This window comes from Alnus glutinosa, chromosome 8 (genome assembly GCF_958979055.1).
Source record: "Alnus glutinosa chromosome 8, dhAlnGlut1.1, whole genome shotgun sequence".
NCBI lineage: Eukaryota > Viridiplantae > Streptophyta > Magnoliopsida > Fagales > Betulaceae > Alnus > Alnus glutinosa.
In genome coordinates this window covers 9,112,797-9,140,341 of record NC_084893.1, presented here as the reverse complement: position 1 = coordinate 9,140,341, position 27,545 = coordinate 9,112,797, and the positions used below count along the sequence as shown (strand labels likewise).

The following is a 27,545-nucleotide window of genomic DNA, read 5'->3' as shown; positions in this document are numbered from 1 at the left end:
GTCGCCCATCAGGCTTCATTTCGCTCATTGAGGAATGAGGAAGAAAGGCAGAAAGCGAGACCGGTTAGACTGGTTAGAAAATAATTCCCTACGCCCATATACAGCTGAAATCCAGGCCAACATGTGATCTTGACCGTTAATTACTATAACCAATTTCACGATTGAAATTAAAGTCGTCAGATCAATCTAGTTAGAGTTGTTAGCACATGATTAATTTAAACACCATATATTTTGTCGAGGTAGGACAAACTGGATAATTGGTGACAGCTGTATGCAATTAATCTCGTAACCAACGGCTTAGATTTAACAGCAGAAGATCGCACAGCCCAGAAAATTAAGGAAATGAAGACGTTATTTTTGGAGCAGCGTGCCGCGTGTGTCAGTCAGCGTCAGTGGCGTGCGTCAGGTTCTCAAACGAACGCAAGACTGGGGGCGGAAATTCGGGAAAGCACGCGTGATTAATTAAGGAATCAAGGCGTTTTTTTTTTTAAAGGGATCGAGGCGTTTTAATACAAGCCGTTGGATTAAAATTAATTTTAATACAAGCCGTTAGATTATCTTTCCTCGTTTTTAGGGAGAACAAATATCGGCAGTTGGATTAAAAGCAAGTTTAATACCTACTGTTGGATCAAATTCAACCTCGATTTTAACAAAAATTTAAATTGGTTAATGTCAATTTTTTTTTCTATTAAAAGAGATTTCTTTTTTTTTTTTTTGGTTAGTAATTTTTTTTATTAAAAAAGTTAATGTGATTTTTAGGCAATGTAGGAATGTTTTTAATGAGATTAAAGAATACGATTTTAATTTTTGGACTTTAATTTATGTCATTAAGGAATAGGGATTTAGGTTTCTAATTAATGCAATTTGTTAAATAAATTTTCAAAATTCTAATTTTGGTTCAATTTTCAAATGGTCCGTGACTTTTGGAGGGAGGATTTTCACATAGAGTAATATTTTTTACACAACTGTCACACAACTTTTTTACAATTTTAACTACTTTTTATTTTTATAATCAACCATTGAATTTGTTTGGGCAATGATACATACATAACAAATGCACAACTCCAAGGCACATTGGAGGGGGTCGACATGTGTGAGTCACACTTCAATGTGCCTTAGAGTTGTGCACTTGTTGTAATTTGAGCATTTCCTAATTTATTTTCCTACATGTGGGCCATAAATATTCAACAATTGATCTTAAAAAAAATTGCTAGAGTTATGTAAAAGTTGTGCAAGAGTTGTATAAAAAAACATTACTCTTTCGCATAATTAAGGGGGAGCCAAAAATAGGAGAATCTTGAAAGAGATTTTAGTGAAATTTTAAGAGAGAATTAAATTTTTTATTAGGTGGATCTGGTCGATACAATTCCCATATTTGCATTTGCCAAAATCCTTTATAAATTACAATTCTAAGATTTAAATTTAATCTCAACAAATATTTGAAATCAATAATACATTGTATTTATTTTGGTTAAATCAAATTTAGGAAATGTGTTCAATGCAATGAGCTAATAGGGTTTTCGGTTTAAGTCTTTAATTAATGTAATTTTTTAAATAAATGTTCAAAATTATAATTTTGGTTCAATTTTCAAATGGTCTGTGACTTTTGGAGGAAGGATTTTTGCATATTTAAGGGATGACCAAAAATAGGAAAATCTTGAGAGAGATCTGAGTGAAATTCTAAGAGATAATTAAATTTTTTATTAGGTGGATTTGATCAATACAATTCCCATATTTGCATTTGCCAAGATCCTTTATAATTTTAAGATTTAAATTTAATATCAACAAATACATGGAATCAATAATACATTGTATTTATTTTGGTTAAATCAAATTGAGGAAATGTGTTCAATGCAATGAAATAATAGGGTTTTTGAAATAATTATATGATCCTATTAGATCATGTGATCATATTTTATAATTATATGATCCTATTAGATCATGCGATCATGTTTAATGATTATATGGAACAATTTTAGATCATATGAGTACGTGATCTAATTTGGGATTATATGAATTAGATTATCATTGTATATGAATAATATAATTAAGTTTTAGAACTTTTCATTATATTATATGATTTTGGGCATGAGAGCATCTGGGTGTGGGGTGATCAATGGATTTTGGGCGCTTCTGCTCGCAAGGTGAAAACTCCTGTTTTGGCAGGGAATCCCAACATGAAGGTAAGCGAGTTGATTGACCATCATACGGGCTGGTGGAAGGTGGGAATGATCCAAGAAATTTTTATCAGTGAAGATGTTGAGGCGATATGCAACTTGGCGCTCAGTCCTTTCAGGAACCCGGATAAGCTAGTTTGGCAGGGTATATCTAACGACTGCTTCTTAGTAAGGAGTGCCTACCACCAGGAAATGGTTGTTCGAACAAGGGACCGAGGGGAAAGCTCAACGGCTACGAGGTCAATGAGGTCTGGAATCATATTTGGAAGCTCCCTGTTTCCAGTGTGGTCTGCAATTTTGTCTAGAAGCTATGCTCGAATATTCTCTCCACCAAGGATCAGCAGTTTAGCTGGCACATAGTGCAGGACCCGGTATGCCTGATGTGCTCTAATGCGGATGAAACGTTGTGGTACATCGTTTGGACGTGCCCTACCTCAATGGCTATGGTCATTCCCAATTTCATTGTGGCTGAGGTTGTGGCGTTGTGGAAGGCAGTAAACTTTTGTTTGGATTTGGGTTATAAACGAGTGATTTTTGAGGGGGATGCTTTGCAAGTGGTGCAGTCCATGAACCAAGAGCAGCCTTGGGGTAGATATGCTCAATTGTTGGATGATGTTCGTGCTCAACTGTTGAATGATGTTCATACTTTATCATTGTATCTATATATCCAGATACTCAATCATTGAATTAGTATAAATTTGTATACTTATATGACATTATGTGGCTATAATTTATATTTGTGCTTAGTTTATAATTATCTATATTTATAATATATTTATGAATTATGAATCAATATAATATCATATGACTTGTTAAATTATCCATGATAAATATGATCATCATGAGTCATAATTATATTAATTCATAAGTATCTAATGATCATATGATCTACGTATTATCATATGATCATATGATTTAACAATTCAATGATCTTAGATCTTTAATCACATGATCTAATGATTCTTAAGTAACTAATTATAATACTTAGATCATTTTATCATACTTAACTGATATAATGATTATATGATTATATCGCACCGTGTTATATTTCTACATGATCATATGATTTTATTATATTATATGAATAATATGATTAATTATTTGAATTGTTATTAAATCATATGATTAACATATTAAGCACTGATATTATTTACTTTTACTAATAAATATACATATAACCAATTAATTATTGCTGCTTAATATATATTAACAATTGTTATTTATTACTTAATAAATAATATAACATATAACCTATATATATACGAGTTGAGCCTTAATAAACGAGTCGATCCTTATACGAGTGGGTTTAGGAGCATTAATCGAGTCGAACCAAGTTTATACGAGTTTGTATCATTTAATAATGGAGTCTGATTTCGTGTTCACAAGTAGCTTATTTAATAATTGATTCGAGCACGAGTCGAGTTTATTCGAGCCGATCTTGAGTAAGCTCACGAGTACCTCAGCTCGTTTACACCCTTACTTAGGGATATGCACCTCTTGGCGTAATGACCTGCTTGTTCATGAATTTCACAATATTTGTCTTCATTCTTGTAAGGAGGATGACTTGGTATCTTCATCGGTCAACGAAACTTCGGATCTCTTTTGATCTCCATGACGAACTCTGATATCCCGGCATTGAGAGGTGTAAAGTCATAGTCCTTGAATTTCTTTGCTAGCTTCTGCGCTTCCCCATCAGCTTCTTTTTCGAGGCTATCTCTTGGGGTAGCCTTGAACTGGCCATATCTTTCAAAGTCTCTTCTTGGTTAATGAATTCTTCTACCTTATCCATTAGCTCTGCAGGGTACTTAGTTGCTTCCAAGCCAACTTCTTCATCAAAGGCTCCTCAGGTGAAATGCCCTAATAGAGGACAGCGAAAACCATGTCTTCAGTTGGATCTTCAACCGCCATTTTCTATTGGTTGAACCAAGCTACAAACTCCTTAATTGTTTCATTGTTGCGCTAATGAAATGTTAACAAGTATCCCAAGGGCTTCTTCCATGTTTGCAAAGCCAGAAACAGTGTCACTTGGATAAATCATTGAATTTATCAACAGAATTCGGAGGCAGCTTCTTGAACCAGTCTTGGGCATTCCTAGAGATAGTAAAGGGAAGGTCCATCACACCACATTATCAGGTATCCCGTGAAGATGTAGATGAGCTAAAAAATTCTCCAAGTGATCAAGAGGATCTCTGTCTCTAGAATAACTTAGGATCTGAAAGACTTTGAACTTTTCGAGTAGCCAGTAGTTTGCTACTTGTCTCGTGAAGGGTGAACGAGTACCCAATAAAAGCTTGTCCTCTACTATGGCTTTGTGTTTGTCATTCCTTTCCATCTCTATGTATGTGCACATTCTCTCCAAATCAACAACAATTCTGCTCAGATCTCCTGCATCTTCACGTTGGTTCCCATAACGGTTAGCCCTTCCGTTCCTTGTTCCTGATAATTATCCTCTCAATGATTATGCTCCTAAAAATTGTCCTCTTGGTGATCGTCCTCCTGACGATCGTGGCCATTGGTATGGCTGTTGCGCTCCTCCTCTTCATGCTCATCCTAGTTCGTCCCGGGATGTGATTGTTTAGAGATTCTGAGTAGCAACTCTACATTCTTTTGTGTTAGGGCTTCAATCCAAGCTTCCAATGTTGCTACGCAGTCTTGATCTCCTCCGCCTGGGGGATGGAATGGTTGAGGCTGTGGATTGCTCTAATCTTCTAGGTGTGGGTTAGGTTGAATGATTGGCTCCAGGAGCTGTCTTCTCTGCCTGTTGACTTGGCTGCTAGAACGTGTGTTCACTGTCATGACAGATATTTTTTTATGAGAAAAGAATGATTGTTCCAATAGAAGGTGCCAATCTGTTAGAATATTTTCTGGTATAGTGTGAACGGCATGTTCTTCGTGCTTCAACAATCACTACAAAACAACCAAAATTAAGAGACCTTGTCGGGGGTCTCACTCTGATGCCTAAGTCAGTTTCTGAGAGAAAAATATGCTCAATGCATAAGAATTCAGTCTATCGTTAATACCTGGTATAAGAGCCTATTTATTAGCTAAGAGGTGGAGCCAAAACTGAATTACGTCTTCTACTCCAACTTAACCTAGGAGCGCCGTCAGAGTTTGATTTGGTCTTGGATTCCTTATCATACCTGGATTGGATTTCTTTCTCAATTCGTTTTGGAGTAGGATTTGGTCATGTATCTTTAGGGATTTGATTTGGTCCCAAATCTTCAGGGATTATGTTTGGACTGAGAGTCCTATCCCACTTCAATTTGGAGTAGGACTGTTGACCAGATTTTTTAAAGAGTTCTAAATGGATTCAGATTATGACTCTTACCCCAATTCAACTTGGAGTAGGGTTCTAATCCGAATTTCTTGGGATGACACTAATACCTAAGTTCCTGGTACATGCTTGTCCCAAACCTTGGCTGGATGGATTGAATCTTGGTCCCAAGATGTCTACATTCCTGGGACTCAATCTGGATATATTGCCTCTCATATATTTCCGAAAATAGCATTTCCCAAGGACAACTAGTTTGGGTGTCTATCTCCCAAGATAGGCCTATCCGATAGTCTTGTTATCTTGGCTTGAGGACCGCAATTCTCCATGGGTCAATGCTGGCCCTGAGGCCTGTTTGAGTGGGATTATTCCCAACAATGGGCATTGGGTTAGAATGAATAGAAAAGACTTGGATTAAAGATACGGTGTTTTTCATCTCCATTGCACTTGGGGTTTTTACCTGATGTGTCAAATTTCTATTAAAGGCTATAAAATGAAGTTTTACACCACATCTTGATAGAAGGGGCTCTCGACTATAAATATGAAAAATAATGAATTGATATAGCAAAATATTCACCTTTTAATTATAAAATAATAGTTGAGATTTGATGAAATTTAACTAGTAGAATGTCCTAGGAATTTTAGGGAATCTTGGTCTAATATGGAATACCCCATTACCAAACTTGCATATAAACACAATAATAAAAACACAATTATTAGACATTATCATTGTTCACAGTAAAAGTTTCCTTAAATCACCTTAATCTATGCTCTTTATGAATGGCAAACCCTAAAGGTTTTGTTTTTTTATTTAATCTTGTACCATGTAATGAAATTTTCGTGCTCATCATTTGTAGGAATAATTGGGAACTTAATAATGAGAATTGAATAATTTCTTTTTATTTAAACAAATGGTGTTATTAAGACGGATAAACACCAACCACAAATTTTTTCTTTCTTTCTTTTCTTTTATTAGAAAAGATAACTTTCCAAATGTGTGAAACAAGACAGAGATTTCATGGTGGATTGTTTAAACTTGTAACAATTTAGTTTTAGTTAATCTGTTAATTGTTCCAGCTTAACATACTATTTAATAAAGGTAAATTGTATGTTCAGTTGGAAATTAACAACTTAACATACTATTAATGGAGATAAAGATAAATTGTTAAAATTTTGACCAATTCACTGTAAAATCTCTACCTTGGACTATAAAATCTTGATCAATCGGTTCCTTAATGCACTTCAAAGGAGCATAGAGCATCATCATCTATACATCGGAGATGGCAAAATTCTTTACCTTCTTCTTTCTTCTTGCCCTTCTCGCAATCACCTGCGGTGAATATTTAATCATTTCTTATTCATTTACCCTATTTATATGATCAATTTTTTAATTTTCTTTGTGACTTAGTTTCTTTTAATAGCTATGCATTAATCCAAACAATAATAATAATAATAATATGTTGCAGAGTTACAGTTGGGAGCAGAAGCAAGGTACGAGGAAGATCCGATTTGCTTGAGTGATTTAAACTGCCAACATATTTGCTTTCAATGTAAAGGCTGCAAATGTATCCAAGGCGAGTGTTTTTGCAAAAGCAGCCCCCAGGAATTTGTTGCTAAAGGCCTTGTGAAACTCAATGGAGCATAATTAATTAAATAACAAGCACATGTGCAAATTTGTAATTAAATAATAAGTTCATTGGAGACTAACTTCTTCAAAAGATGTACAATTTCCAGTGGGATTAATTATTGGTTGAAGATTATGTAGATTAATCTTCGATTTGTATTTTCTTTTTTATTTCTTCTATAAATTTGCTTAATCGAGAACGTTGGTACGTAGCTGGGCAACTATTCGTGCTTATGCTTTTAGTGATCCTACTATATGCCACTTGACAACATTTTCATATGAAATTCCTCATAAAATTATGCAAAAAGGTTCAAAAGATATGTTAACAGTATCATCTGATCTTTGAGAAATGTAAATTAAATCATCATTTGCATTATTCTCCATTTTAGGTTGGAGAATAATTGTTTCAAATGTCCATTGATTAGGTAAGGTAATTTGACTTAAGGGTAAAACCTGTATAAGGGTAAGCCTAATGCCGTTGTCTGTACATGGAGAGCCATGTCATATGATGCAATATAGCTATTCTCTTTTACATGAATGCATGCTTTCATAAAAAAACATCATTCCATTTGCAAACACTTGTTTACACTAAAATTGAGTTTATGATGTGAATTTTAATTGTACTCGCAAGTGTACAAATCGTTTGCAGTAAATGGACTGCAAGTGCGAGGTCAATCCCACAGGAAATTGTGTTTTTGAAAACAAAATTTATGACTAAATTAATCAAATCCTAACCTAGTTCCAAAAATTAAAAGGTTTTGATTTTTGATAATAATAATAATAAAACAAGAAACATAAAGTAAATAAAGTAAAACAAAACAAAATAAAATAAAACAAAAGAAAAATACTACGATTTTGGAATTCATACTCACCAAATCATAACAACATATTCCATGTTCATCAATATTAATCCGAAGTTCTCACAATTAAAATCTTAGATATGTTCAAACAGTTAATCAAAACATCCCATGTATCCATTCTTTACACAAATCATAAAAGATATCCGGTTTAAACCAAATCATCAAATGTATCCGTAAAATAAATCACAAGAGATATCCAATTGTTTTGTAAATAAAAACTAAACAATCAATTATGTGAAACTATCTCAAATCATCAAATGTATCCTTGAATCACAAAAGATATCCAAGAATCATACCACACATTGAAAAGAAGTAAAACAATGAAAATATTAAATCCAATAAAATCGGACAATAAAAACTTACATGAAAGTGTTGTTGTTCTTCATTGATGAGGCTTCATCTTCAACCTTAGTTGAAAATCTAGCTACAAATGATTATTAAAAATAAAAACCTACCCTAAAGAAAAACTGAATTAAAAAGACGAAAAAAAAATTTGGTCTCTAGCTTCTCTCCCTTTTTCTTGAATCTTAAAGGTCTATTTATAGGGAGAAAACAAATCCTAGAAGCCCTAGATATTCTAGTAAAATTGGAGGTTTGTCTTCTAGTTTGAGTAGGATACTCCAAACTCAATTCAAGAAGGAAAATGATTTCAAATTCGTCCAGATTTGCGGTTTTTTATTGCGGGGCAATTTTGGCATAGTAGACGTTCGAATTAGGAAATCCTATAATTTTGAGTTAGCTTTTCAACGCCGCTTGATTCACATTAATCTGATACTTTAGCTGAAAGTTATAGCCAAAATACTATGACATGTATAGAATCTGAAATTTAATCTAATCCGATTTTGACTCCAATTAGAGAAATTCCAATTTAATCCTCTCCTTGATTTGGTTGAATATAACCACATTATCTAGGCCTTCTCAAAGTGTACTTTCTTCCACCTTAAAGCTATTGTTTTCTCTCAATGACCTGCAAAATACTAAAATACCAAAACTAACAAAAAACATTAGAAAATAACAAAACTAAAGGTTCAGTAAATGCAAATTAAGGGGTCCACATATGCAATATTTGGCACTCATCAAATACTCTAAAACCTACATTTTACTAGTCCCTTAGCAAAACAAAACAAAAAATAAAATGAAAGCATGAAACATAAATCCTCTTTCGTGGGAGAAACGATTGCATTTAGCGTATGCAACAAGCATTTTAAACTTCTATGGCTCCCTAGTGGACGAGTGAAGTCTCGTGAGGGTTTGCCAGGTATTCACAAACATTTTAAAGTACTATGTTGTTTTCAAACAATGACTTCCACACGAACACATAGTTCACACATCATGAGCAAATTTAACAAGATGAACATCAACTCACATCATTAGGACATTAAAAATCATTCAACTCATAGCTGAAAAATCACAAATGATATTTTATGTGAGTTGTAAGCATGCACGTTCAATATATAAAGTAATCATGTTATAAAAGAAATACAATAACAACTATCCATGCGCGTTTTACTCACCTGGGTCTTAGGGCTTGTTTGGATAAACTCCCAGATACACCTCACCCTTGAAATTTGTGAATGGATCTAATATGAGTGCTTAATCTAAGCTAAAATACTCTTAAACCTAATATAGGGACAAAATAATCATTATGCTTGGCCACCGAATGTTCATTTATCGAGTCAATAAATCGACATCGATCAATCGGTTAGACCACCGAACGTTCGTTGGTCTGACAAAAACTTCCATTTGTAAATGGTCATAACTTAACCCATTCTAACACGATCTATGGCTTTGATAGGCTTCTTAACACTGTCCTAAACGTATACATGCCATTGATACACATCCATGCTTATACAGCCATATCAAATCTCGAACCCATCATAAATCCAACCATGAATCAAATTCTAATTAAGGATATAGATCTTATAACCCCAGACAATAGACTTAAACACAAGAAATCATCTAAATAGCACAACGTAAACGTAATCTACAACCCATTTAACCATTTTCCAATAATATCACATAACACCCAACTTAAGAATCTAAAATATTCTTTGTTTGTAATTGTCATCGAATGTTTGGTCTTCAAGTCAAACGTTTGTGAAACGGCCCCAAAATTAAATAATTATATTTACTTAACTTGGAGTGTTACTCATAGAGTCTTCAAACCAATTAGTTGGTAATTATCTGAATTCACTATGCGACACTAATTATCAGAATATTCTAAAGCGAAAAGCAAAATTAAATAATATGAGATTTCTAACAATAAACCTTTAAACAAAACCATGTATCATCAATTATTGACTCAAAGCCTCCAAACAGATATTTTTATAAAGTTAAACAACTATATCTATCTAAGTAAATCTGACAATGCAAGCCATTCGCTTGACATCTTCTTCCCATCGAATTTCTCACCCTACCGTCTTGCAACTTGCAAATATGCAAGACACCGAGATGTCCGCCAAATGAAAGAAAGTAACTGTGTAAGTCAACGATTCAAGAAGTAAATTATTATGAGACTGATTTATGTAATAAGCCTTAAGTAACTGTTCATTATGTTAAATTTATTAGACATGAGTTTTTTATAAAATGGTATGTGTTGTCTCCATTATTATGTCATCTAAAAATTATTTGTTATTTTTTAAGAGGAGGGACAGAATCCTGTTAACAATCACTAACATTTTAATATAGAGAAATTATGTTATATACATATATATAATTATTTAATCATAGCTTTCCTGCATATGATCTATCCAGGCCCTTAGCCCCTTCTTGGTAGATGTGGTGATGTCCTGAGGGACCCGTAATACAATACCGGTGCCCTGAATATTGTCATATATCGTCTTACACTAGTAGCCCGACCTAGTCAGACCTCGGGTGGCCCACGCTACTAGCAAAACAGTAACCATGACCCCATCCGTACATAGTACGCCCATCACAAAACAACCATTGGATCCAAGACCATATATAAAAGTAAAATCTCTATGACCATAAGGCCAAGCCCATATAATAGTAAGCTCATGGCCGTTATACTGCACGTAACAGTGTACCATGTCATAAAATACAAATATTGTTCATTTACTTTAAGAAAATTGTATATAATCATTTATCCATTTGAAGCAGTCTAAAAATGTTATAAAATTAGTAGGCTCAGTCATTTGACATATTGCATGTTCAAGTAAAATTAATCCCGTAAGCTTTTGCTTGCCTTAATTGCTTATCCTCAATCTCGGACGTCTTGAACTCTCGTTACTATGAAACGTACCCTAATATTAAACAAAATACATCGAGAGCTCTGAACCTTGCACGTAAAAACCCTAATAAAACAATAGGTACTTTAATCTATCATTAAAACCCTAATTATCCATTTTTGGTCATTGTCGAATGTTCAGCTTCGAAGTCGAGCGTTCGACCAGCAATGGTTGAACATTCGGTCAAATGCAGTGAACATTTGATGAAGGTTAGAATGCATAAATGACTCAAAACTTCGACTCATACCACATTATAGATTAACCAAAGCTCATAATAAATATATAAAACATATTAAATGATAGCAACGTGAAAAACATGAACAAGTTCATAGCTTTTTGAAAATCTAATTACCCCATACATGATAAATCATAAATCTAACATGGCATGTTGAGACTCACAAAATGCTTGACAAAAAACAAGGTCAGTATACTTTCAACATGAAACACGAATTTAAGATGCAAGTATTACCTTATTAAGGGTGGAACTACACCAATACCACTTTTTGTCTCTCTCTAGAGTCTTTTTTGTTAGTTTGTGATTGTCTGCATTCTATTTGACAAAATCACTTTTATGTAATGTTGCTACATTATCAGGGATACCGTTTATTTCAGAGTCTTCATTTAAAAAATGTGCTTCAAGAAGTACAAAGAAGATTCTGTGCAGATTTCAAGTCAGAGAATTCGGATCCCAAGATTTTGCCCAGACGGCCCATACATGCGTCCGGGACACCCATCAATGTTTAGAAGATTCAAATTGTTCAAGCTTCCACCCGTTCGGACGTCATGGCAACACATTTGGACACTCTTCAGAGTTCGAGAAGAATCTAGCGTTCAAGTACATCCGTCCGGACGACGTGGCAATATTGTCCAGACACCAGTCAGAATTCGAGGTGAATTAGGTATTCATTCTCAGACACGGATATGGGAAGATAGATGTATATGTCCGAGCGACAGGTCTACACCGTCTGGACACTATCCATGATAAAGCAAGACATGGAGAAGAATTACAACCGTTCGGACGCTGGTCCTTATTATGGTAATTGCATGTAGCAGAGGTGTAATCATCCGAACGTGGCCTTATTCAGGAAAGCTTTTCAGCGCATTATGGAAAGCCGATTGCACAGTTCACCGTCCGGAAGGCCTCAGCTTGCGTCCGAACGCCGCCTAGAAAAAACTGAATCAGTGTCGATTTAGGTCTTCTGTAGCCTATAAATAAAGGCCTCTAGGCATGTAAAAATTATAAACTCAATATTGAATTCTTCTGTACTTAGAGAAGGTGTTTAGGTAGATATTGTGAAGATCTGCTAGCTCTCTAAGGGTTGCAGTTGTACTGTTGCTGTGCTCATCATTGAAGTCTATTTTAGGGAGGAGCCCTAAGGTAAAGGAATCCATAAAGGACCCCTTCAAGTAGGAGACTTGGTTAGGAGGCGTTCACGTTGGGTTACGTGTTAGAGTGCTAGATACGATGGCTGCATCGGGTATGTGAGTGTTACTGTCTATGTACTAGCTTTGTCTTCTGATTGTGAATTTCTTGGGTTTGGCTGCCCGAAGTGGTTTTTCTCTTCATTGAGTCTCCACTTCGTTAACAAAATATTTGTGTCATTTAAATTCCGCATTTACAATATTTTGTTACACATTGTGCACACACACATGGTAAATTAGAAGTCATTATATTTTTCATTTTTCTCTTAAGGTTTAGGGTTGTTGGAATGCAAGAATGAAGGACATAAGATGAAAGGTGTAGTGTGCTATTTATAGGCATGGGGAAGGGATAAGATTGGCTAAGATGACTGAAAAGTTAAAGTTCTTTTCAGGTGTGGTTGAATGTTCGGGGCATACTTCGAACGTTTGGGGAAACAACAGCTCAAACTTTCTAGTGGGGTGTCGAACGTTAGAGGAAAATGACAACTTCAACGTTCTAGTGGGACATCGAATGTTCCAGTGGGGCATTGAACACTCAGTTAAGTATGAAAGCGTCAATTATTAGGTGAAAAATAAAGTGATTTCTAATTTAATGTGCATGTGTGTAATGTGTACCAAAATATTGTAAAAGCAGAATTTAAATGACACAAATATTTTATTAACAAAGTGGAAACTCAATTAAGAGAAAAACCACTCCGGGGCAGCCAAACCCAGGATATCCACCATTCAGAAGACAAAGTTAGTTACAAAGTAGTAGCACTCACATACCCTTATGTAGTGGCTGTACCTTAAACTTTGACGTGAAACCCAACACGAACGCCTCCCAACCAAGTTACCTATTTGAAGGGGTTTTCAATGAAATCCTTTACCTTAGGGCTCTTTCCTAAGATAGACTTCACATAAACACAGCAACAGCATTTTGGTAACGGTTTGAGAGCAACTGAATTAGCACAACAACTCCTAAAATATACTCTCTAAGCATTATGAAATTCAATACTGAATTCTTACAAATTACATGCCCAAAGGCCTCTATTTATAGGCTACAGAAGACCTAAATCGAGTTTGAATCGATTTTCTTTAGGAGGCGTCCGGATTGTAGTTGAGGGCGTCTGGACGGACAACTGTGCAATCGGCTTTCCAAATTTGCTGAAATTCTTTCCTGAATAGAGCCGCGTCCAGACGGTGTTGCCATAGCGTCCGAATAGTTGCACTTCTGCTGCACGCAATTTCAATAATAAGGATCGAGCATCCAAACGGTTGTAAATTTTCTGCACGTCTTGCCTTATTAAGGATAGTGTCCGAACGGAATAACCATTTCGCCCGGATGGTTGTAGCTGTCTTCTCATATCTGTATTTGGAAAGGAAATCTTTTTACTTGTTGTACACTGAAAGGTGTCGGGAGGTGTTGCTAAGACGTCCGAATGGGTACAACCTGGAACAGTTCGAAGCTTATGGACACAGATGGGAGTCCGGATGGAAAATTATCGTCATCTGGACGGGTATTGCTTGACTGATGAGCGTTTGGACGGTATACCACGTCGTTCGGACGGATACAAAGGACTTGAATTTCACTGTCTTGAAATCCACTCAGAATCTTCTTGAAGCACGTAATTAAAATGTAGACTTTGAATATAAACAGCATCCCTGATAAAATAAGCAACATTACATAAAAGTGATTTTGTCTAATAGAATGTAGCCAATCACAAACTAACATTAGGTTTTGGAAAAAAATTAGTTTATAGCACTCATTGAAATTCTTTTTAATCTTAATATAAATCATTAGTGTTGGTTTTTAAAAAGCGCGAACGTTAAAGGAAAATGGCAACTCGAACGTTGTAGTGGGATATCGAATATTTAGCTAAGGTAACCATCAAATGTTCTAGTGGGGCATCGACCGCTCGACTAGGTATGAAAGCATCAATTATTAGGTTTTGGAAAAAATTGGTTTATAGCACTCATTGGAATTATTTTTAATGTTAACATAAATTATTAGTGTAGGTTTTTAAAAGCGTGTTTTCGACAAATAATTGCATTTTATTTTATTGTTATTATTACAATTTTCAGGGTATTACAGTTAGTGGTTAGGGTTGCATCGACCGTTCAGTGGTCCTCATCGAACATTCAGTGAACCTAAAATCCACAAAAGTCCAAAAAAAATATGACATATCTCCCAACTACCACTACTAACTACAAACATCTTGGGTTATAATTAGAGCAATATGAACCATAATTATTCATCCGTGTGTTCCAATTTCATTAGTTATATTTTTAATATTTTCAATCAATTACTGTCTTTATTTTTTAATCAATTATTGTTCCTATTTTTTAATCTTGTCCCCTATAAACCAAAATTTTGGTTCCACCACTACTCTCACGCCAAATCACCAATTATAAGAATAAATTAAAACTTCTAATTTGTAATTAATATTCTAATATGTTTGAGAGTTTACAATTATTTGATCATTAAAAATTAGAATGCTAAAGCATGTTTCTTATTGAGCAATACTATTTAGTAGACTACTATATGACTACCATACAACTTGATGATGTGGCAATGAAGATTAACCATTTAATGAACACTTATATATATATATATATATATATATATAAGAAGAGTTAATTTGCATTGTCACGTAATCCTAGTTGTATGGCAGTCGTATAATAGTCTACTAAATAATATCACTGTTTACAAAAAATTTCTTACAAATTGATGTGGCAGTTATTGACAGCCCATAATTGGTAAAATAATTAATAGTATATGATTGACAAGTCAGCCACTAAAAGCATGTTTGGGTGAAAAATCCATTTTTCAAATACGAGATTTTAGTATTTAAATTTTATTCAATTTTATTTAACTTTTTATAATTTTATCTGAGATTTTCTAAATCATCCAAACATAATTTCAAAAAAAAAATTCTCGATATTCGCAATTTTTCAAAAAATCACACACCCAAACGAGTCATTATTATCAAATTGACAAGTTAGATATTTTGCTTAATTATTTCATCAATTATAGACTATGATTTAGTTTCTAACTAGAGAACGTGTAGTAAAAGCAATAGTAACCCTAGCACCATTGGGAAAAATATTCTATAACCTTACATGCTTTTCAAATTTTGCATTTTGAAACAAAACATTTATATTGACTAATTTAATACATTAGTTTACCAAGATTCTAAATCTAAGATCTCTAGTCATTTTTCTCTCAATTAAATAGAAAAAATTAAGTTGAAAAATACTATTACAAAAACAAAATAAAATGGTTTGGGGGTGTAACGCCCCAAATTTGAACTAGCAAATTCGTAAGCGGAAACCTCCAGTTTCCACGTGACATTACTACATCAGAGATAACTTATGCAGCGGAATATATTTTATTTTCTTTAAAAAGATACATCAGAATTTACTGAAAGACATGTGTAATTAAAATATTACATTCCAAACTAATACAAAGAAATCACTGTAATCATTAGCTACATTAATAAACAGTTCTAACTCTTCAGTGCTATCAAAATCCAATCTTTGAGCTTTATACTCTTTTATACCTACATAATGGGCTATACCGCCCATATATAAATATATGGGTCAGTCAACTGCTTTCAATAATGATAAGATTACTGATTTAATTAAATATATGTGATGCAACAATATGCAATGCAATAATATGATGACAGTTATAAACACTTATGCCAAGGACTCAAACCGAAGAATCTCTATTATTTTGCCAAGGGCCTCTAACCCAAGGACCTCTATTCTTTTGCCTTGGGCCTCTAACCCAAAGACCTCTATTATTTTCTCAAGGCCTCAATCCTGGGCTGTCTATCCCTCTCAGGGCCTCAAACTCGGGGATGTCTTGTCCCTTCCTTAGGGCCTCAATCCTGGGCCGTCTATCCCTCCCAAGGCCTCAAACCGGGGATGTCTATCCCTTTGCCTTGTTTCTAACTTATAACTAACACATGCAATGTTACAAACAACATGCCCCAAACAAGTTGCATACTATTAAATAAAGCAGATATCAAAACATTAAAGAAAGCTCTACGTGTATCACTCTGAGTGAGTAAGGAATACTCACAGTCCTTTTTGTACAATCTCTCAATTCATCATTTGCAATAATTATATTTATATACACAAAGTGTTAATATCATCACTCAAGAATATTACTTATTTCCACTTATCATAATATGTCTTAGTTTTAGCATTAATTTAATAACATCTAAACTCTTTTCCCTCAATAGAATCACTTTTAAAAAACCAACTTAACATTGAATCTTAAATAAACACAACCTCATTAATTTATCAAAATACTCAATTAATTTCCAACCTCTGCAAATCAGCAACCAAACAGTACAAGGAAACACAATAAAACAGAATATCACATTTAACCAAATTCACTGTCCATTCGGCTATATATATATATATATTGTACCCAACAATCACCACAATACTCAGCCCACCAAACATTAACCAAAAGAATTCCATAAAAGCCAACAAAACTCAAGATTCCACAGCACATATTCAGTCGAAATAGGGGAGAACCAACTGGACGCAGTAGGGACAAAACATTATTAGCTTCAAAACCATACCACTGAAATACCCATACACAAAATCAGATTCTTCGCCAAAACAGTACAACTAAACTGGGAAGACTACCAAAATCATAGGAAGGCAAAACAAAACATCTGAAATCCTATATTCTTCTCACATCGGATGAAACACTCAGTCACACACAGGAATCATACTCATAATTGGCTAAACACTACACCACCGAGACACAACACACAGCTAGAAGGAGCCCAAATACCCATAGCTAATATTTTTACCCAACCGGCCGATCAACAAAACAGGGGAAGGAACCATCAATAATCACCCAGCATAACCATGGCTACTGCCCCTACTAAGAACCCAAAGCAGATGACACCTCTAAACTACAAGTCACACGGGTTCTACCCAAATCCATCAACAATTGAACATCCAAAATTATCAATAGACCAATCAAACGTTCAATTAGTCATAAAATCAACTAATAAATCAAACTAATCTTCAAGAGCTATTTACCTTGCTAATTTCTATTTAATCACAGAAAAATCCACAGAAAAATCATCAACGGCACGATCATCTACCCAGTCGCCGGAAGTCACGCCTCTGCTCGCCAGAATTAGGTCTGAGTCACGCGGATACTCGATCAGTCCACCGGAAAACGACTCTCACCGAAAACCATCGAAAATCACCCCTGCTTTGCCGGAAATCGTGTCCTCTAGCCTCCGCCGGCGTCTCAGCTCCGATCGGCGCTAACCCCGCTCCAGGTCGCCGGATTGTTCGGGTCTGATGGGTTCAGCTCACGGGACCACCGGAAAATCGGCTTCCGATCGGGTCTCTGTTCGTCGGCTCTGCGCACGGGTCCGCCGGATTCGCTCCCTCTAGCGACCTCCCTCACCAATCGGTCTCTCTCTCTCTCTCTCTCCCGATTCTGTCTCTCTCTCTCTCTCTCTCTCTCTCTTTCACTCTCTTAGTGTCTCTCGGTGAAAGAAAGAATATCGGAAGAAGAAAGAAAATGAAAGAAGAGGGAAGGAGTAAAGAGGAAAGAAGAAAAGAGGAAGAAGAAAGAAAAGGAAGGGAGGTGCGAATTGAAGAGGGACAATGCTCTGTTTTATAACTGTGAGAGTAATGAGTGCAGAAGCCGAAGATGTTGCTCTTATAATTACCATCGGATGTATGATAGATTATCATTGGATTTTGATCCAATGGCGATTTTAAGAGCCACATCAATTTTGGGGTGACAAAAAGAGGACAAGGGGATGATGTGTAGCATTACTCATTTTACACATGGTCTTTTTAATACAGTCAATCTTATTAAAATTATTATTCGGGTTCGTTTCATAAATAATGTTATTTTATTAAGAACATTATTACAGAGATAATATCATTATACAGAATAATATTATAACAAATCATATTTTGTACAATTATATACACCAACTGAAATAATAATAAAGTTAATTAATCTAGTGATTAACTATCTTGTCTATTTATTAACTCAATAATTTTCGGGTATAAAATAAATATCTATTTTATTAAAACAAGGTTCATAAATCAATTGAATATTTTTGTAAAACAATTTATAAAACGAATGATTATTTATTCACATAAATATTCATTTTTATTCTTTAACCTTATTATTAGATGTGAATTCTAATTTAAAAACATTAAATTATGTCTTAAAATCTGGAGCGCTACATGGTGTGACTCGAGTCCACTCTGGTTTAGTGTTTTTTTTTTTTTTTCTTAACTTAAATTTTCTTTTTTAATGGGAATGGAAAATTTGTACTTCCATACCATTTCTACTATTTATTTGAGGAGAAAAATGAAAATACAAAAGCAGCTATTTTAAATTTGCCAAATTGAAAATTGAGGTCTAACATGCAAAATCTGAAAAAGCATAATGGGTTTGAAAATATGAAACACATTTTTCCTGGATGGCATGGGAAAATGCAACGTGAAGCTTCAATTTAAATAATCATATTATGCATAGCCTCCAACTTTGTATACAATCCGGGCCAAAACAAAACCACTCCCCCACTCGATTGCTCCAAAGAGCTTACCAAATAACATGAAGATGCAAAATTAGTTTACTAAATAGCATTATTCAAGAAGAGTTATGCTAGTGGAATACCACAAACATTAATTAGGGTTAAGTAAGCTTTAATAAGTGTTAATGAAGGATTAAGATTGGATAAAAAGGTAAATTTTGATTTCTGTCATGGTCAAACATTCAACTAGGGGCCAACTAACGTTTGCTATAACAATACATTGAACGTTAAAAGCTTATGTCATGAACATTCGAGGGTTTGATGTATGTCTCTATTCAGGCAGTCAAAAGGTACACTAAACATTCGACCAGGGACTACCGAATGTTCGATCTGACCTAAAACCGCTGGGTAATACCATACATCGAACGTTTGACAAAAGTGAGCGAATGTTTGATGTTTGGCAGAATTGTCTAATAATAAGCTCATTCTTACCTTCAAAGGACTCAGGCCTATAAATACCCCACCCTTAGGCCCTTTTGGCTCAGCCTACCCCTTGTGTGTGTGTGTCTAAGATCACTTGGAGAAAGAATGAGCCATTTTCATCTTAAGGAGGTAACCTTCACAACCTAGTTCATTTTTAGTATAGTTGTTATGTTACTTGCTTACTGTTTAGGCCCTATCTCTAGCTAGTTTGACCTCTTTACTTGTTTTTTTTTATCTTAATAGTAGTTTAACATTGGATTGGTGTTTTGATGATAGTTTAACTAGGACCAAGTTATGCATGGAAGTGTTATTGAGACTTAGGACTCTGATAGGAATCATATTAAGACCTTAAAACTTGCTTAGAAGTGGTTTGATGGCTTTTAGGTTCGGAAATGAGATTTTGGCCTAGCACCGAATGTTCGATTCTGCACTAAACAAACGTTTGATGTCGAGGCCAAACGTTCAACCTTACTGTCCGAATTTTTGACCCTCTGGCAGTAAGCCTATTATGAGTTTTTTTTTGACAGGTCATCTCACAAATTTGGAGGTTGGAGAGTATCCAAAAGATTACCCGATAATAACACACGACTCAAGTGAGTAAAAACTCACATGGACACTTGTATTATTTTTCCGATGGAGTTTTTTTTTTTTTTTGGTATACCAAACATGCATGCTTACGAATCACATGAAATATACTTTTGATTACTGTGAACTCTATTTTTTGAAAATGAGTTATTAATGACAAGATAATGAAAATGATGAGTTTATGAAAGTATGCATGTAAAAGACAGTGAATATTAAATTACATCATATGACATGGTATACCGGTACATGTGAAATAACGCCATGAGCTTAATATTATACCGGTTATTTTCTATGGTCAAAAGTTTATGATTATTTTACGATGGGTCTTGGATCTAATGATTGTTTTGTGACCGACGCATCATGGTTGAATTTGGGTCACGATTTTGGCTTGGATAGTAGTAGTGTGGGCCACCCAAGATCAAACTCAATCGGGCTAGTAGTATATGAAGGTATGAGTACATTATCCGGGGCATCGGTGTTGTATATACATTCTTCGGGGCAGTGCCAACCTTGCCGAAAAGGGTTTAATATCCTAGGTAGACCATATGAAATTTAACTATAACGCGAGTATCTTGTTATAACATGTATTATATCTATATTGCATCCATGATCATTTTTTCAAATGAAGGTTTATAATTGCCGCATGTGATTTATATTCTAACATTTGAGTTCACTATATGATAACATGTGCATCATGTGTATTTATGCTCACTAAGCCGTGGACTTACACTTGTATATTTTCCATTTATGAAACATGTTTTTATTTATTTATTTATTTTTTTTTTAAATAGTTAGCTACCTAGATGCCGATGCCGAAGCACAGGATGATCCGATTGGAGGATGTGATCCGTGTAATTTTTGAGGAGTTGGATCCGGTATAGGAGAAACTGGTGATAGCATGATTGAGATCAGTTGGTATGTAATTGGCTTCATTCTGTTGGACAAAATCACTTCTATGTAATGATGCTTTTATACAAGGATTCAACTATTCAGAGTTCTTCTAGAAGATTCTGCATAGCCTATAAGTCAGTGAAAACGGTTCCTTTGCAACCGTCCGGATGACGTGATATACCGTTCGGACGCTCAACTGTCCAAGCATCATCCATCTGGACGACGAAAACTTTCCATCCGGACCTTCCTCTGTGTCAAGAAGCTTCGAACTGTTCCAACTTGCATCCGTTTGGACGTTTCAACAGCAAGTTTGGACGCCACTCAGTGTTCGATCAGCTATGGGATTTTTTTTCAAAGCACATATATGGGAAGATCGCTGCAACCGTCTGGACGACGTAGATTTCCGTCCGGACGCGCTCATCTATAAGGCAAGTCGTGTATTCAAAATCAAGGTCCGAACGCCAGTCTTCATGGTCCGGACGCGCGAGCTACATATATGAAAATTGTGTGCACCAAATCAATCGTCCGAACGACCATTCCTATGGTCCGGACGCGCGAAGCCTTGATATGGAAATTGAGTGCAACTGAAGTGCGATCATCCAGACGACAGGGCAACACCGTCCGGACGTGGCTCAAATCAGGAAAGAATTTCAGCGAAATTTTGGAAAGCTAATCGCACAGTTGTCCGTTCGGATGCCTTATGTCTACCGTCCGGACGGTTCCTAGGTATTTCAAGCCAGACGCTCATTTGAACCTGGAGCCTATAAATAGAGGTCCCTAGGCTTGAGAACTATAAGAATTCGGTATTGAATTCCTTAGTGCTTAGAGAGTTATATTTTAGAGTTGTGCTGAGTTAGTCTCTCTTAAGCCGTTGATGTTGTGTGCTGTTGCTGCACTGAATTGAAGTCTATCTAAGGGGTTGGCCCTAAGGTAAATGATTCAATTGAAGACCCCTTCAGGTAGGAAACCTGGTTGGGAGGCGTTCGTGTTGGGTTACACGTTAGAGTTCAAGGTACGACCACTGCATAAGGTTATGTGAGTGCTACTACTTTGTAACTAGTCTTGTTCTCTGAATAGTGGATATCCTGCGTTTGACTGCCCCAGAGTGGTTTTTCTCTTAATTGAGTTTCCACTTTGTCAACAAAATATCTGTCTCTTTAATTTTCGCATTATGATATTTTGTTGCACACTATTGGACACACTTGTTTTAAATTAGAAGTCATTTTAATTTTCAATTGGTATCAGAGCTTGGTACACTCTGGTTAAGATTCATTTCTTGAGTGTTATTTTGTTCTTTTGACTTCTAGTTTTTTTTTTTATAATGTCTCTGAATCTTAATAATGTTCCTGCCTTTGATGGTACGAACTATGGCTTTTGGAAGACTTGTATGCGATTCTTTTTAAAATCCATTGACTGCTGGAAAATTGTTGAAACTGGTTGGACTAAGCCAGTGGATGCAATTTCCGAAGCAGTCACTAAGAAAAACGCACGACTTACCAATGATAAGGCCCTCCATGCTTTATGTCAAGCACTCTCACCGTCTAAATTCGCAAGAATCTCAAACTGTGACTCTACTAAAGATGCATGGCAAATCTTGGAAACAACATATGAAGGCACTAAACTTGTTAAACCTGCCAAACTTCAAATGTTGATTTCCAGATTTGAAGAAATTAAGATGTTGGAAGAAAAGACACTCGGAGAGTTTTACTCCAAAATGAGCGACCTAAGAAACTCAATGATGAGTCTTGGGAAACCCATCTCGGATGTAAAACTCATTCGTAAAATTCTAAGATCTTTGCCTGAACGTTTCAGAATCAAGGTGACAACTATTGAAGAAAGCAAAGATTTGGAAGAAATGATGATTGAAGAGTTTGTGGGATCTCTTCAAACTTATGAGTTGTCCCTGCCCCCGGTCAAGAAAGTGAAAACCATTGCCCTAAAAGCTTCCAAAATGAAGGTCGAAGTCTCATCTGAAGACGACTTTGAGGATGAAGAAAAAGATGTGGCCATGCTAGCCAAAAATTTCGAAAGATTAATGAGGAATGAGCGATTCAAGAAGAAGTTCTCCAAAAAAATAAAGAAGGCCCCCAGAGAAACTAAACCTAAGGAAGCTGAGAAGAAAGATCCTAGAGGCCAAGATGTTTTGAATGCTCAGGATTTGGGCATATACGGGCTGACTGTGGGAACCTCAAGGAGGGCAAAGGGAAAGTGTACAATGTGACTTTTAGTGATGAGTCCCAAGAAGAAGAAGCTCCTGAGCAAGAGAAGTTTCTAGCCTTTGTGGCTCCACTTGGAGAAGATGAGGATTCTTACTACTTAGAGCACATTGATGAAGATGGAGACGAACTTAAGGAGGCTTACAAAACCCTCTATGCAGAGTACGAAAAACTGAAAGAAGCTCGCAAGCAGCACATTCATGAGCTGAACAGTTTATAGACAGAGAAAAGCTCACTGCTGCTCAAGTATAGGAGCTAGATGAGAAGCTGCTAGAGACTCAGCTTCAACTAGAGAGGGTCACCGAAGAAAAGCTGACTCACATGCTATCAATTCAAAAGAGCCCAATTAACAGGACTGGTCTAGGGTATGTTGCTCCTGCTTCTAATATTCCCTCTACTTCCAAGACTGTCTTTGTTAAGCCTACAGTCCCCGAGCCTCCACCCACTGTTGAAGAAAAAAGGAAAGACAAAATCATTGGAGATGTTCTGGGCACTCAGAAGCTTCCTACCATCAGAAAATCTCCCATATGCCATCACTGCGTTTAAGTGGGCATGTCCAACCCCAGTGCTCCCTTCTCAAAGCACAAAAAGCAAAGGTCAAGAAAGAAGTGCCCAGACAAGCAAATTACGTCACAAGACCTCTGGCCTAGTATTAGACTCCATGGTATCAGGCTCTTTATCATGCTCCATGGAATCAAGCACCAAGGCACCGGGCCCCTCAATATGAAGCCCATTGGCATCATGCACCACGGCGCCAGGCGTCTCAGCATCAGTGGCCTCTGCAACGATTTATACTTGCCAATCATAGTGGCAAATCCAAGACCAAATCCAAGCCCTTTAAAAGGCCGCAGAAGGTGGAAAATGATCAATACTACAGGGAGCCACCTATTTGGATGCAAAGCATGATGGAATGGATGGGTCAACAGATGAAGCCCTGCCAACAACCACCCATAGGAAGGCAGGCTTGGGTTAGGAAGAAGGAAGACATTCACCCCATGAGAGGGAATAGACTCACCTAGTTGGTGAAGGTACTCATGCCTAGGATTTGGTTCCTAATCCTAAGGCATCAGGTTTGATTGCTTGATCTTTTACTTGCCATATCTTGTGCTTACTATGAAATCTTGGAACCATTTTTTTGCCCCCTATTTCTATTTAGAGAATGTTACAGGTACTATCTGGGAATACAGAAAAAGCATGTTGGGCGACTGTTTTTCTGTATTGGTAATTTTGAGCCTTCACCGGTGTGATCTTGCCTTGCATGTTTACTTTATGATGTCATTTTCATAAAGCATGTTTTGTTTGTTTTTATTTTTTTTAAAAATATATATATATATATATATATATATATATATATATATATATATATATATATATATATATATATATATATATATATATATATATATATATATATATATATAAAATTTGGGGGAGAAAAATGCAGGGAATTTTATTTTTCTTTTCTTAGCATGTCAGATATTGCTTGTATTTTTGCCTGATATCTCAGTTCATTGTGCATTAATTTACTTTGCTTAGATATGATTGAGAGTTTACGACTATATATCTGCCAAGTCTTTCCTGTGCATGCAAAAGTTGGGTAGTTACTTTCCTAATGTGCACTATCCAAGGCTCCCCTAAGGTACATATTTTTCCTCTCTGACTTTTTGCTTCTGAAAATTCTTAATAAGAGAGAGGTTTTTGATAAGATGGTCAAATTGACCAACATACTAGTTGAACCTAGAGTCTAAAAATTTTAGCATTCTCTCGAGGTTGCAACACCAACAAGAATCAAGCAGTAACTCTTCAGTTTTCTGTGCTATATGCTTATATTCACTGCGTCCGTTCTAAATTAGCATTATGCTTTGTCCTTCATGGTGCAAGTAAAATTTTAACTTGTCCATCATGGTACAAGTAAAACAATTATGTGCTACATCTTAGGGGGAGTGTATTAGATGAGGGTGGATAAGCCCTAGTAATTAATAAGGTTTGAATTTTAACTGATCTTTCATTGATTTTCGCTATTGTCTAGAAAATCCGGTTGCTCTTTGTCATATCAGCAAACTCCAATACCTTTTGAGAAAGCCTTTAACACACACACACACGCATTGCATGAGTTGAGTAAGCTATTTCAATTATTATGTTTGTAGGAAAATTTTTGTCTATCTAATACTTGTCTATCGACTCTATGTTTGCACAATTCTGATTTGTTCTTTGGTTGATTTCTCAGAATTGGATACATGCGTGTGCTACTATACTTATGAAGGAACTAACCTTGTTGCTCTTCTCTCCTCTTTTCAGCAAGATGTTTTTCCCAGTTTCTTGATGTTTAGCACTATTTTTGGGATATTCTGTTAAATTTTGCTTTGGATATTATTACTCTGTTTACCCTGGTCCTTCTGAGACATTTAGGGGGAGTAATTGTTGTGTGGTTTTTCTCATTACTCTATTTTACCATTTGTCCTTTTGTGACAAAAAGGGGGAGTAATTTTTGATTTGGACCGGGATTGTATTTTTAACCGGTCAAGTGATTTTTGTCCCAGAATGGCCAAAGATGAAGTTTGTTGTTATGTAATTGGCTTCATTTTGTTGGACAAAATCACTTCTATGTAATGATGCTTTTATACAGGGATTCAACTATTCAGAGTTCTTCTAGAAGATTCTGCATAGCCTATAAGTCAATGAAAACAGTTCCTTTGCAACCGTCTGGATGACGTGATATACCGTCCGGACGACGAGAACTTTCCATCCAGACCTTTCTCTGTGTCGAGAAACTTCGAACTGTTCCAACTTGCATCCGTCTGGACGTTTCAACAGCACGTCTGGACGCCACTTAGTGTTCGATCAGCTATGGGATTTCTTTCCAAAACACAGCTATGGGAAGATCGCTGCAACCGTCTGGACGACGTAGATTTTCATCCTGACGCACTCATCCATAAGGCAAGTAGTGCATTCAAAATCAAGACGTTCGGACGCCAGTCTTCATGGTTTGGACGCGCGAGCTACATATATGAAAATTGTGTGCACCAGATCAACCGTCCGGACGACCATTCCTATGGTCCGGACGTGCGAAGCCTTGATATGGAAATTGCGTGCAGCTGAAGTGCGATCATCAGGACGATAGGGCAACACCATCCGGACGCAGCTCAAATCAGGAAAGAATTTCAGCGAAATTTTGGAAAGCTGATCGCATAGTTGTCCGTTTGGACGCCTTATGTCTACCGTTCGGATGGCTCCTAGGTATTTCAAGCTAGACGCTCATTTGAACCTGCAGCCTATAAATAGAGGTCCCTAGGCTTGAGAACTGCAAGAATTCGGTATTGAATTCCTTAGTGCTTAGAGAGTTATATTTTAAAGTTGTTGTGCTGAGTTAGTCTCTCTTAAGCCGTTGCTGTTGTGTGCTGTTGTTGCGCTGAATTGAAGTCTATCTTAGGGGTTGGCCCTAAGGTAAAGGATTCCATTGAAGACCCCTTCAGGTAGGAGACCTGGTTGGGAGGCATTCGTGTTGGGTTACACGTTAGAGTTCAAGGTACGACCACTGCATAAGGTTATGTGAGTGCTAATGCTTTGTAACTAGTCTTGTCTTCTGAATAGTGGATATCCTGCGTTTGGCTGCCCCATAGTGGTTTTTCTCTTAACTGAGTTTCCACTTCGTCAACAAAATACCTGTCTCTTCAATTTCTGCATTATGATATTTTGTTACACACTGTTGCACACACTTGTTTTAAATTAGAAGTCATTTTAATTTTCAAGATCATCCACTTGTTTTACCTTATTAAGGCTAGGCCTTGACTCTTTTGATGTTTATTATGACTATTAGAATTGGGTTGTAATATTTAAGTAATTTTGGATATTGGTCTTTTGACCCTGACATTGGATACATATCTATGTTATGATGCTTTAGTATTGCTCTAGTTGTTCATATTATGATTGTGGGTTTTTAATTTCTATCTTTATGTTATAAATGAAAGTCTTCCACTGCAGACTATCTTTGGAGAGGATGAAATCCCTATGGTCTTATTATTCCTAGAATAAGGTTGGAAAACAAACCATGAAGTTAACTACCACTTAGTTAATTTCATTGAGGCGTTACAGGTAGAAACCTCACTTTCATCCCACTCGTACTCCACTAGGTTGAAGTGGTAGTTCCCATCAGCCCTTAGATTTTTATTTTATTTTATTTTAACAAAGGCTAATCTAAGGGTTGATCGACACTACCACGTCACCCAATGAGATAGGGGGGGATG

General features: G+C 36.0%; 1 long non-coding RNA gene across 1 annotated transcript; it reads right to left on the bottom strand.

Moving 5' to 3' along the window:
• Nucleotides 1-15,843: 15,843 nt before the first annotated feature.
• LOC133876458 (uncharacterized) lies at nt 15,844-18,277 on the bottom strand. Its single transcript, XR_009901540.1, has 2 exons — nt 17,655-18,277; nt 15,844-16,156 (listed from the first exon to the last, which is right to left on the bottom strand). It is a non-coding gene; the product is annotated as an uncharacterized LOC133876458 (long non-coding RNA).
• Nucleotides 18,278-27,545: the final 9,268 nt, after the last annotated feature.